At 35.4% G+C, this 12,765-nt stretch overlaps 2 non-coding genes across 2 annotated transcripts; both read right to left on the bottom strand.

Moving 5' to 3' along the window:
- Positions 1-4,519: 4,519 nt before the first annotated feature.
- On the bottom strand, positions 4,520-4,593 carry TRNAN-AUU (transfer RNA asparagine (anticodon AUU)). The gene has a single exon. It is a non-coding gene; the product is annotated as a tRNA-Asn (tRNA).
- Positions 4,594-9,150: 4,557 nt separating this feature from the next.
- Positions 9,151-9,224, bottom strand: TRNAN-AUU (transfer RNA asparagine (anticodon AUU)). Its single transcript has one exon. It is a non-coding gene; the product is annotated as a tRNA-Asn (tRNA).
- Between the last annotated feature and the right edge of the window lie 3,541 nt (positions 9,225-12,765).

The following is a 12,765-nucleotide window of genomic DNA, read 5'->3' as shown; positions in this document are numbered from 1 at the left end:
ATAACAGGATTATACCCATTGAATTGAGAATTTTGTAAGGGTGTCAAAATATCTTAGTCATGATGGGGGGGAATCAAACCAGTTATAAAAGGGTTGAAATAGGGTGATTTCAGTTAGTCCAAGGATCCAAGTATATGAGAACTTATTTGCAGTGTTATAAAAAATTCTGGTGATGTATTCACAATCATAGATGTGCCAAATTGTATTTATAATAAAGATAGAGAATGGTGGAACTGAGTTTCTTCAATATAAAGCTATATGGCATTTGGTAGCACTCAAAATATGTGTTATAAATTTGTGGGTATACTTAGGAATATCAGAAATATAATGAGATAAAAGGGAATATGACAGGGAGTTGGGCATTAAAATTCCTATGAGAAGGAAAGCAAGACAATGTATCTCTGTCCACAATGGAAGTAAGTTGGGACAGTGCCACCAGATGTGGGACAGTTTCCTCAGCCCCACAAAGTCTCCAACACAATGGTGATAAAGAAGGAAACATTTTATGAAATCATTAAGGTACTAAATACCAACGATAATGGGATTTCACTAAACTTGAGGCTAATGGATGTTTTTGAGATGTTATTTCTAAATGTAATCCAGTCCACATTCTCCAGATAAGATTTTGGAACCAAAATTTGCTGCAATATATCAAGTGAAGAATAACATTCCTGACCCAAATTCTTCACTGTTTTTATTTTCTTCTGATGCCCCAGAGGAATGCAGAGTTACATATAGTTATCTTGAAAATTACATGCAAACAATTTGGGGATGATTCAAAGAGCTGATACATCACATTTCCTGTGAGTAACTGACTATAAGCCACACTTATGGTAGCTCCAACTTGCAGCAATTTGTTGTAGCCCCATTATGCTGCATAAAAAAGTGATATTGGGTAGCTAGGGGTCCAATTTCATCTGCTGTAACTGGTGTTACTATACTGTTGCAAGGTTAACTTACCCCCTTTGTAAATAATTGAATCAACTTCTCAGAATTAACCCAGTGGATCCCAGTATCTGGTATATATTAATACATTTTTCTTATTCTTCCTGCTAAAAGTCACAGTGAATTTTTAGCTTATTCTCTATATCTTCTTAGGACTGATCACTTGTTTTCAATTTGTAAACTTCTTTCTAGTATTATCTAACACTAGCTGGAAAGCCATGGATGTAGAGTTAGTAAAGTAAAAGCTGTTAATTTCCATGTAAGTTTGTGTATTGAGGTAAAATGAAGACAAATGCCTGGTAAATTTTGTCAAATACAGAATCCTCCTGCCACAGAATAACAAATACTAAACACGTCCCTGGGTGGGATGGAACCACCAATCTTTCAGTTAACAGCCGAAAGTGCTAAGCAACTGCGTCACAGAGACACGTGAAAGTGCTTTTTAATGGATATTATCAGTAAGGGAAGATGAACCAGCAGAACTGAACTTAAACTACTTAAAAGTTTCTAACTTGGATCATTTCATACAAATGGACACTGTAATATGAACTTGTGCAAAGTAAGAAATAACAGGATTACCCTGTGAATTGAGAATTTTGTCAGGGTGTCAAAATATCTTAGTCATGATGGGGGCGAATCAAACCAGTTATAAAAGGGTTGAAATAGGGGGATTTCAGTTAGTCCAAGGATCCAAGTATATGAGAACTTATTTGCAGTGTTATGAAAAATTCTGGAGATGTAATCACAATGATAGATGTGCCAAATTGTATTTATAATAAAGATAGAGAATGGTGGAACTGAGTTTTTTCAATAAAAAGCTATATGGCATTTGGTAGCACTCAAAATATGTGTTATAAATTTGTGGGTATACTTAGGAATATCAGAAATATAATGAGATAAAAGGGAATATGACAGGGAGCTTGGCATTAATATTCCTATGAGAAGGAAAGCAAGACAATGTATCTCTGTCCTCAATGGAAGTAAGTTGGGACAGTGCCACCAGATGTGGGACAGTTTCCTCAGCCCCACAAAGTCTCCAACACAATGGTGATAAAGAAGGAAACATTTTATGAAATCATTAAGGTACTAAATACCAACGATAATGGGATTTCACTAAACTTGAGGCTAATGGATGTTTTTGAGATGTTATCTCTAAATGTAATCCAGTCCTTTTGGTGTGAGTGGTGTAAATGGTTTTAACATCAAAGGGGAATTAGCTCAAATGGTAGAGCGCTCACTTAGCATGCGAGAGGTAACAGGATTGATGCCCGCATTCTCCAGATAAGATTTTGGAACCAAAATTTGATTCAATATATCAAGTGAAGATAAACATTCCTGACCAAAATTCTTAACTGTTTTTATTTTCTTCTGATGCCCCAGAGGATTGCTGAGTTACATATAGTTGTCTTGAAATTGACATGCAAACAATTTGGGGTTGATTCAAAGAGCTGATACACCACATTTCCTGTGAGTAACTGACTATAAGCTTCACTTATGGTAGCTCCAAACTTGCAGCAATTTGTTGTAGCCCCATAATGCTGCATAAAAAAGTGATATCGGGTTGCTAGGGGTCCAATTTCAACTGCTGTAACTGGTGTTACTATACTGTTGCAAGGTTAACTTACCCCCTTTGTAAATAATTGAATCAACTTCTCAGAATTAACCCAGTGGATCCCAGTATCTGGTATATATTAATACATTTTTCTTATTCTTCTGGCTAAAAGTCACTGTGAATTTTTAGCTTATTCTCTATATCTTCTTAGGACTGATCACTTGTTTTCAATTTGTAAAGTTCTTTCTAGTATTATCTAACACTAGCTGGAAAGCCATGGATGTAGAGTTAGTAAAGTCATAGCTGTTAATTTCCATGTAAGTTTGTGTATTCAGGTAAAATGTAAACAAATGGCTGGTAAATTTTGTCAAATATAGAATCCTTCTGCCACAGAATAACAAATACTAAACATATCCCTGGGTTGGCTTGAACCACCAAACTTTTGGTTAACAATTGAACGTGTTAAGCAATTGCGCCACAGAGACACGTGAAAGTGCTTTCTAATGGATATTATCAGTAAGGGAAGATGAACCAGCAGAACTGAACTTAAACTACTTAAAAGTTTCTAACTTGGATCATTTCTTACAAATGGACACTATAATATGAACTTGTGCAAAGTAAGAAATAACAGGATTATACCCTGTGAATTGAGAATTTTGTCAGGGTGTAAAATATCTTAGTCATGATGGGGGTGAATCAAACCAGTTGTAAAAGGGTTGAAATAGGGGGATTTCAGTTAGTCCAAGGATCCAAGTATATGAGAACTTATTTGCAGTGTTATGAAAAATTCTGGAGATGTATTCACAATGATAGATGTGCCAAATTGTATTTATAATAAAGATAGAGAATGGTGGAACTGAGTTTTTTCAATAAAAAGCTATATGGCATTTGGTAGCACTCAAAATATGTGTTATAATTTTGTGGGTATACTTAGGATTATCAGAAATATAATGAGATTAAAGGGAATATGACAGGGAGTTGGGCATTCAAATTCCTATGAGAAGGAAAGTAAGACAATGTATCTCTGTTCACAATGGAAGTAAGTTGTGACAGTGCCACCAGATGTGGGACAGTTTCCTCAGCCCCACAAAGTCTCCAACACAATGGTGATAAAGAAGGAAACATTTTATGAAATCATCAAGGTACTAAATACTAACGATAATGGGATTTCACTAAACTTGAGGCTAATGGATGTTTTTGAGATGTTATCTCTAAATGTAATCCAGTCCTCTTGGTGTAAGTGGTGTAAATGGTTTCAACATCAAAGGGGAATTAGCTCAAATGGTAGAGCGCTCGCTTAGTATGCGAGAGGTGGCGGGATCGATGCCCGCAATCTCCAGATAAGATTTTGGAACCAAAATTTGCTGCAATATATCAAGTGAAGAATAACATTCCTGACCAAAGTTCTTCAATGTTTTTAATTTCTTCTGATGCCACAGAGGAATGCTGAGTTACATATAGTTATCTTGAAAATTACATGCAAACAATTTGGGGTTGATTCAAAGAGCTGATACACCACATTTCCTGTGAGTAACTGACTATAAGCTTCACTTATGGTAGCTCCAAACTTGCAGCAATTTGTTGTAGCCCCATAATGCAGCATAAAAAAGTGATATCGGGTTGCTAGGGGTCCAATTTCAACTGCTGTAACTGGTGTTACTATACTGTTGCAAGGTTAACTTACCCCCTTTGTAAATAATTGAATCAACTTCTCAGAATTAACCCAGTGGATCCCAGTATCTGGTATATATTAATACATTTTTCTTATTCTTCTGGCTAAAAGTCACTGTGAATTTTTAGCTTATTCTCTATATCTTCTTAGGACAGATCACTTGTTTTCAATTTGTAAAGTTCTTTCTAGTATTATCTAACACTAGCTGGAAAGCCATGGATGTAGAGTTAGTAAAGTCATAGCTGTTAATTTCCATGTAAGTTTGTGTATTGAGGTAAAATGAAGACAAATGCCTGGTAAATTTTGTCAAATACAGAATCCGCCTGCCACAGAATAACAAGTACTAAACACGTCCTTGGGTGGGCTTGAACCACCAACCTTTCAGTTAATAGCCGAATGCGCTAACCAATTGCACCACAGAGACACGTGAAAGTGCTTTCTAATGGATATTATCAGTAAGGGAAGATGAAACAGCAGAACTGAACTTAAACTGCTTAAAAGTTTCTAACTTGGATCATTTCTTACAAATAGACACTATAATATGAACTTGTGCAAAGTAAGAAATAACAGGATTATACCCTGTGAATTGAGAATTTTGTAAGGGTGTCAAAATATCTTAGTAATTATGGGGGGGAATCAAACCAGTTATAAAAGGGTTGAAATAGGGGGATTTCAGTTAGTCCAAGGATCCAAGTATATGAGAACTTATTTGCAGTGTTATGAAAAATTCTAGTGATGTATTCACAATCATAGATGTGCCAAATTGTATTTATAATAAAGATAGAGAATGGTGGATCTGAGTTTCTTCAATATAAAGCTATATGGCATTTGGTAGCACTCAAAATATGTGTTATAAATTTGTGGGTATACTTAGGAATATCAGAAATATAATGAGATAAAAGGGAATATGACAGGGAGTTGGGCATTAAAATTCCTATGAGAAGGAAAGCAAGACAATGTATCTCTGTCCACAATGGAAGCAAGTTGGGACAGTGCCACCAGATGTGGGACAGTTTCCTCAGCCCCACAAAGTCTCCAACACAATGGTGATAAAGAAGGAAACATTTTATGAAATCATTAAGGTACTAAAAACCAACAATAATGGGATTTCACTAAACTTGAGGCTAATGGAGGTTTTTGAGATGTTATTTCTAAATGTAATCCAGTCCGCATTCTCCAGATAAGATTTTGGAACCAAAATTTGCTGCAATATATCAAGTGAAGAATAACATTCCTGACCCAAATTCATCACTGTTTTTATTTTCTTCTGATGCCCCAGAGGAATGCAGTTACATATACTTAACTTGAAAATTACATGCAAAAAATTTGGGGATGATTCAAAGAGCTGATACATCACATTTCCTGTGAGTAACTGACTATAAGCGACACTTATGGTAGCTCCAAACTTGCAGCAATTTGTTGTAGCCCCATAATGCAGCATAAAAAAGTGATATCGGGTTGCTAGGGGTCCAATTTCAACTGCTGTAACCGGTGTTACTATACTGTTGCAAGGTTAACTTACCCCCTTTGTAAATAATTGAATCAACTTCTCAGAATTAACCAAGTGGATCCCAGTATCTGGTATATATTAATACATTTTTCTTATTCTTCTGGCTAAAAGTCACTGTGAATTTTTAGCTTATTCTCTATATCTTCTTAGGACTGATCACTTGTTTTCAATTTGTAAAGTTCTTTCTAGTATTAGCTAACACTAGCTGGAAAGCCATGGATGTAGAGTTAGTAAAGTCATAGCTGTTAATTTCCATGTAAGTTTGTGTATTGAGGTAAAATGAAGACAAATGCCTGGTAAATTTTGTCAAAAACAGAATCCTCCTGCCACAGAATAACAAATACTAAACACGTCCCTGGGTGGGATGGAACCACCAACCTTTCAGTTAACAGCCGAAAGCGCTAACCAACTGTGTCACAGAGACACATGAAAGTTCTTTTTAATGGATATTATTAGTAAGGGAAGATGAACCAGCATAACTGAACTTAAACTACTTAAAAGTTTCTAACTTGGATCATTTCTTACAAATGGATACTATAATATGAACTTGTGCAAAGTAAGAAATAACAGGATTAAAGCATGTGAATTGAGAATTTTGTCAGGGTGTCAAAATATCTTAGTCATGATGGCGGTGAATCAAACCAGCTATAAAAGGGTTGAAATAGGGGGATTTCAGTTAGTCCAAGGATCCAAATATATGAGAACTTATTTGCAGTGTTATGAAAAATTCTGGTGATGTATTCACAATGATAGATGTGCCAAATTGTATATATAATAAAGATAGAGAATGGTGGAACTGAGTTTCTTCAATATAAAGCTATATGACATTTGGTAGCACTCAAAATATGTTATAATTTGTGGGTATACTTAGGAATATCAGAAATATAATGAGATAAAAGGGAATATGACAGGGAGTTGGGCATTAAAATTCCTATGAGAAGGAAAGCAAGACAATGTATCTCTGTCCACAATGGAAGTAAGTTGGGACAGTGCCACCAGATGTGGGACAGTTTTCTCAGCCCCACAAAGTCTGCAACACAATGGTGATAAAGAAGGAAACATTTTATGAAATCATTAAGGTACTAAATACCAACGATAATGGGATTTCACTAAACTTGAGGCTAATGGAGTTTTTTGAGATGTTATTTCTAAATGTAATCCAGTCCGCATTCTCCAGATAAGATTTTGGAACCAAAATTTGCTGCAATATATCAAGTGAAGAATAACATTCCTGACTAAAATTCTTCACTGTTTTTATTTTCTTCTGATGCCCCAGAGGAATGCTGAGTTACATATAGTTGTCTTGAAAATTACATGAAAACAATTTGGGGTTGATTCAAAGAGCTGATACACCACATTTCCTGTGTGTAACTGACTATAAGCCACACTTATGGTAGCTCCAAACTTGCACCAATTTGTTGTAGCCCCATAATGCTGCATAATAAAGTGATATCGGGTTGCTAGGGGTCCAATTTCAACTGCTGTAACTGGTGTTACTATACTGTTGCAAGGTTAACTTACCCCCTTTGTAAATAATTGAATCAACTTCTCAGAATTAACCCAGTGGATCCCAGTATCTGGTATATATTAATACATTTTTCTTATTCTTCTGGCTAAAAGTCACTGTGAATTTTTAGCTTATTCTCTATATCTTCTTAGGACTGATCACTTGTTTTCAATTTGTAAAGTTCTTTCTAGTATTATCTAACACTAGCTGGAAAGCCATGGATGTAGAGTTAGTAAAGTCATAGCTGTTAATTTCCATGTAAGTTTGTGTATTCAGGTAAAATGTAAACAAATGGCTGGTAAATTTTGTCAAATATAGAATCCTTCTGCCACAGAATAACAAATACTAAACATATCCCTGGGTTGGCTTGAAACACCAAACTTTTGGTTAACAATTGAACGTGTTAAGCAATTGCGCCACAGAGACACGTGAAAGTGCTTTCTAATGGATATTATCAGTAAGGGAAGATGAACCAGCAGAACTGAACTTAAACTACTTAAAAGTTTCTAACTTGGATCATTTCTTACAAATGGACACTATAATATGAACTTGTGCAAAGTAAGAAATAACAGGATTATACCCTGTGAATTGAGAATTTTGTCAGGGTGTGAAAGTATCTTAGTCATGATGGGGGTGAATCAAACCAGTTGTAAAAGGGTTGAAATAGGGGGATTTCAGTTAGTCCAAGGATCCAAGTATATGAGAACTTATTTGCAGTGTTATGAAAAATTCTGGAGATGTATTCACAATGATAGATGTGCCAAATTGTATTTATAATAAAGATAGAGAATGGTGGAACTGAGTTTTTTCAATAAAAAGCTATATGGCATTTGGTAGCACTCAAAATATGTGTTATAATTTTGTGGGTATACTTAGGATTATCAGAAATATAATGAGATTAAAGGGAATATGACAGGGAGTTGGGCATTCAAATTCCTATGAGAAGGAAAGTAAGACAATGTATCTCTGTTCACAATGGAAGTAAGTTGTGACAGTGCCACCAGATGTGGGACAGTTTCCTCAGCCCCACAAAGTCTCCAACACAATGGTGATAAAGAAGGAAACATTTTATGAAATCATCAAGGTACTAAATACTAACGATAATGGGATTTCACTAAACTTGAGGCTAATGGATGTTTTTGAGATGTTATCTCTAAATGTAATCCAGTCCTCTTGGTGTAAGTGGTGTAAATGGTTTTAACATCAAAGGGGAATTAGCTCAAATGGTAGAGCGCTCGCTTAGTATGCGAGAGGTGGCGGGATCGATGCCCGCAATCTCCAGATAAGATTTTGGAACCAAAATTTGCTGCAATATATCAAGTGAAGAATAACATTCCTGACCAAAGTTCTTCAATGTTTTTAATTTCTTCTGATGCCACAGAGGAATGCTGAGTTACATATAGTTATCTTGAAAATTACATGCAAACAATTTGGGGTTGATTCAAAGAGCTGATACACCACATTTCCTGTGAGTAACTGACTATAAGCTTCACTTATGGTAGCTCCAAACTTGCAGCAATTTGTTGTAGCCCCATAATGCAGCATAAAAAAGTGATATCGGGTTGCTAGGGGTCCAATTTCAACTGCTGTAACTGGTGTTACTATACTGTTGCAAGGTTAACTTACCCCCTTTGTAAATAATTGAATCAACTTCTCAGAATTAACCCAGTGGATCCCAGTGTCTGGTATATATTAATACATTTTTCTTATTCTTCTGGCTAAAAGTCACTGTGAATTTTTAGCTTATTCTCTATATCTTCTTAGGACAGATCACTTGTTTTCAATTTGTAAAGTTCTTTCTAGTATTATCTAACACTAGCTGGAAAGCCATGGATGTAGAGTTAGTAAAGTCATAGCTGTTAATTTCCATGTAAGTTTGTGTATTGAGGTAAAATGAAGACAAATGCCTGGTAAATTTTGTCAAATACAGAATCCGCCTGCCACAGAATAACAAGTACTAAACACGTCCTTGGGTGGGCTTGAACCACCAACCTTTCAGTTAATAGCCGAATGCGCTAACCAATTGCACCACAGAGACACGTGAAAGTGCTTTCTAATGGATATTATCAGTAAGGGAAGATGAACCAGCAGAACTGAACTTAAACTGCTTAAAAGTTTCTAACTTGGATCATTTCTTACAAATAGACACTATAATATGAACTTGTGCAAAGTAAGAAATAACAGGATTATACCCTGTGAATTGAGAATTTTGTAAGGGTGTCAAAATATCTTAGTAATTATGGGGGGGAATCAAACCAGTTATAAAAGGGTTGAAATAGGGGGATTTCAGTTAGTCCAAGGATCCAAGTATATGAGAACTTATTTGCAGTGTTATGAAAAATTCTAGTGATGTATTCACAATCATAGATGTGCCAAATTGTATTTATAATAAAGATAGAGAATGGTGGATCTGAGTTTCTTCAATATAAAGCTATATGGCATTTGGTAGCACTCAAAATATGTGTTATAAATTTGTGGGTATACTTAGGAATATCAGAAATATAATGAGATAAAAGGGAATATGACAGGGAGTTGGGCATTAAAATTCCTATGAGAAGGAAAGCAAGACAATGTATCTCTGTCCACAATGGAAGCAAGTTGGGACAGTGCCACCAGATGTGGGACAGTTTCCTCAGCCCCACAAAGTCTCCAACACAATGGTGATAAAGAAGGAAACATTTTATGAAATCATTAAGGTACTAAAAACCAACAATAATGGGATTTCACTAAACTTGAGGCTAATGGAGGTTTTTGAGATGTTATTTCTAAATGTAATCCAGTCCGCATTCTCCAGATAAGATTTTGGAACCAAAATTTGCTGCAATATATCAAGTGAAGAATAACATTCCTGACCCAAATTCATCACTGTTTTTATTTTCTTCTGATGCCCCAGAGGAATGCAGTTACATATAGTTAACTTGAAAATTACATGCAAAAAATTTGGGGATGATTCAAAGAGCTGATACATCACATTTCCTGTGAGTAACTGACTATAAGCGACACTTATGGTAGCTCCAAACTTGCAGCAATTTGTTGTAGCCCCATAATGCAGCATAAAAAAGTGATATCGGGTTGCTAGGGGTCCAATTTCAACTGCTGTAACCGGTGTTACTATACTGTTGCAAGGTTAACTTACCCCCTTTGTAAATAATTGAATCAACTTCTCAGAATTAACCAAGTGGATCCCAGTATCTGGTATATATTAATACATTTTTCTTATTCTTCTGGCTAAAAGTCACTGTGAATTTTTAGCTTATTCTCTATATCTTCTTAGGACTGATCACTTGTTTTCAATTTGTAAAGTTCTTTCTAGTATTAGCTAACACTAGCTGGAAAGCCATGGATGTAGAGTTAGTAAAGTCATAGCTGTTAATTTCCATGTAAGTTTGTGTATTGAGGTAAAATGAAGACAAAAGCCTGGTAAATTTTGTCAAATACAGAATCCTCCTGCCACAGAATAACAAATACTAAACACGTCCCTGGGTGGGATGGAACCACCAACCTTTCAGTTAACAGCCGAATGCGCTAACCAACTGTGTCACAGAGACACATGAAAGTTCTTTTTAATGGATATTATTAGTAAGGGAAGATGAACCAGCATAACTGAACTTAAACTACTTAAAAGTTTCTAACTTGGATCATTTCTTACAAATGGATACTATAATATGAACTTGTGCAAAATAAGAAATAACAGGATTAAAGCATGTGAATTGAGAATTTTGTCAGGGTGTCAAAATATCTTAGTCATGATGGCGGTGAATCAAACCAGCTATAAAAGGGTTGAAATAGGGGGATTTCAGTTAGTCCAAGGATCCAAATATATGAGAACTTATTTGCAGTGTTATGAAAAATTCTGGTGATGTATTCACAATGATAGATGTGCCAAATTGTATATATAATAAAGATAGAGAATGGTGGAACTGAGTTTCTTCAATATAAAGCTATATGACATTTGGTAGCACTCAAAATATGTTATAATTTGTGGGTATACTTAGGAATATCAGAAATATAATGAGATAAAAGGGAATATGACAGGGAGTTGGGCATTAAAATTCCTATGAGAAGGAAAGCAAGACAATGTATCTCTGTCCACAATGGAAGTAAGTTGGGACAGTGCCACCAGATGTGGGACAGTTTTCTCAGCCCCACAAAGTCTGCAACACAATGGTGATAAAGAAGGAAACATTTTATGAAATCATTAAGGTACTAAATACCAACGATAATGGGATTTCACTAAACTTGAGGCTAATGGATGTTTTTGAGATGTTATTTCTAAATGTAATCCAGTCCGCATTCTCCAGATAAGATTTTGGAACCAAAATTTGCTGCAATATATCAAGTGAAGAATAACATTCCTGACTAAAATTCTTCACTGTTTTTATTTTCTTCTGATGCCCCAGAGGAATGCTGAGTTACATATAGTTGTCTTGAAAATTACATGAAAACAATTTGGGGTTGATTCAAAGAGCTGATACACCACATTTCCTGTGTGTAACTGACTATAAGCCACACTTATGGTAGCTCCAAACTTGCACCAATTTGTTGTAGCCCCATAATGCTGCATAATAAAGTGATATCGGGTTGCTAGGGTCCAATTTCAACTGCTGTAACCGGTGTTACTATACTGTTGCAAGGTTAACTTACCCCCTTTGTAAGTAATTGAATCAACTTCTCAGAATTAACCCAGTGGATCCCAGTATCTGGTATATATTAATACATTTTTCTTATTCTTCTGGCTAGAAGTCACTGTGAAATTTTAGCTTATTCTCTATATCTTCTTAGGACTGATCACTTGTTTTCAATTTGTAAAGTTCTTTCTAGTATTATCTAACACTAGCTGGAAAGCCATGGATGTAGAGTTAGTAAAGTCATAGCTGTTAATTTCCATGTAAGTTTGTGTATTGAGGTAAAATGAAGACAAATGCCTGGTAAATTTTGTCAAATACAGAATCCTCCTGCCACAGAATAACAAATACTAAACACGTCCCTGGGTGGGATGGAACCACCAACCTTTCAGTTAACAGCCGAATGCGCTAACCAACTGTGTCACAGAGACACATGAAAGTTATTTTTAATGGATATTATTAGTAAGGGAAGATGAACCAGCATAACTGAACTTAAACTACTTAAAAGTTTCTAACTTGGATCATTTCTTACAAATGGATACTATAATATGAACTTGTGCAAAGTAAGAAATAACAGGATTAAAGCATGTGAATTGAGTATTTTGTCAGGGTGTCAAAATATCTTAGTCATGATGGCGGTGAATCAAACCAGCTATAAAAGGGTTGAAATAGGGGGATTTCAGTTAGTCCAAGGATCCAAATATATGAGAACTTATTTGCAGTGTTATGAAAAATTCTGGTGATGTATTCACAATGATAGATGTGCCAAATTGTATATATAATAAAGATAGAGAATGGTGGAACTGAGTTTCTTCAATATAAAGCTATATGACATTTGGTAGCACTCAAAATATGTTATAATTTGTGGGTATACTTAGGAATATCAGAAATATAATGAGATAAAAGGGAATATGACAGGGAGTTGGGCATTAAAATTCCTATGAGAAGGAAAGC

This window comes from Taudactylus pleione, unplaced genomic scaffold (genome assembly GCF_031769625.1).
Source record: "Taudactylus pleione unplaced genomic scaffold, aTauple2 ptg000174l, whole genome shotgun sequence".
In the NCBI taxonomy this organism is placed as follows: domain Eukaryota; kingdom Metazoa; phylum Chordata; class Amphibia; order Anura; family Myobatrachidae; genus Taudactylus; species Taudactylus pleione.
Note: the sequence above shows the minus strand (reverse complement) of the source record. Positions and strands in the feature narration are given on the sequence as shown.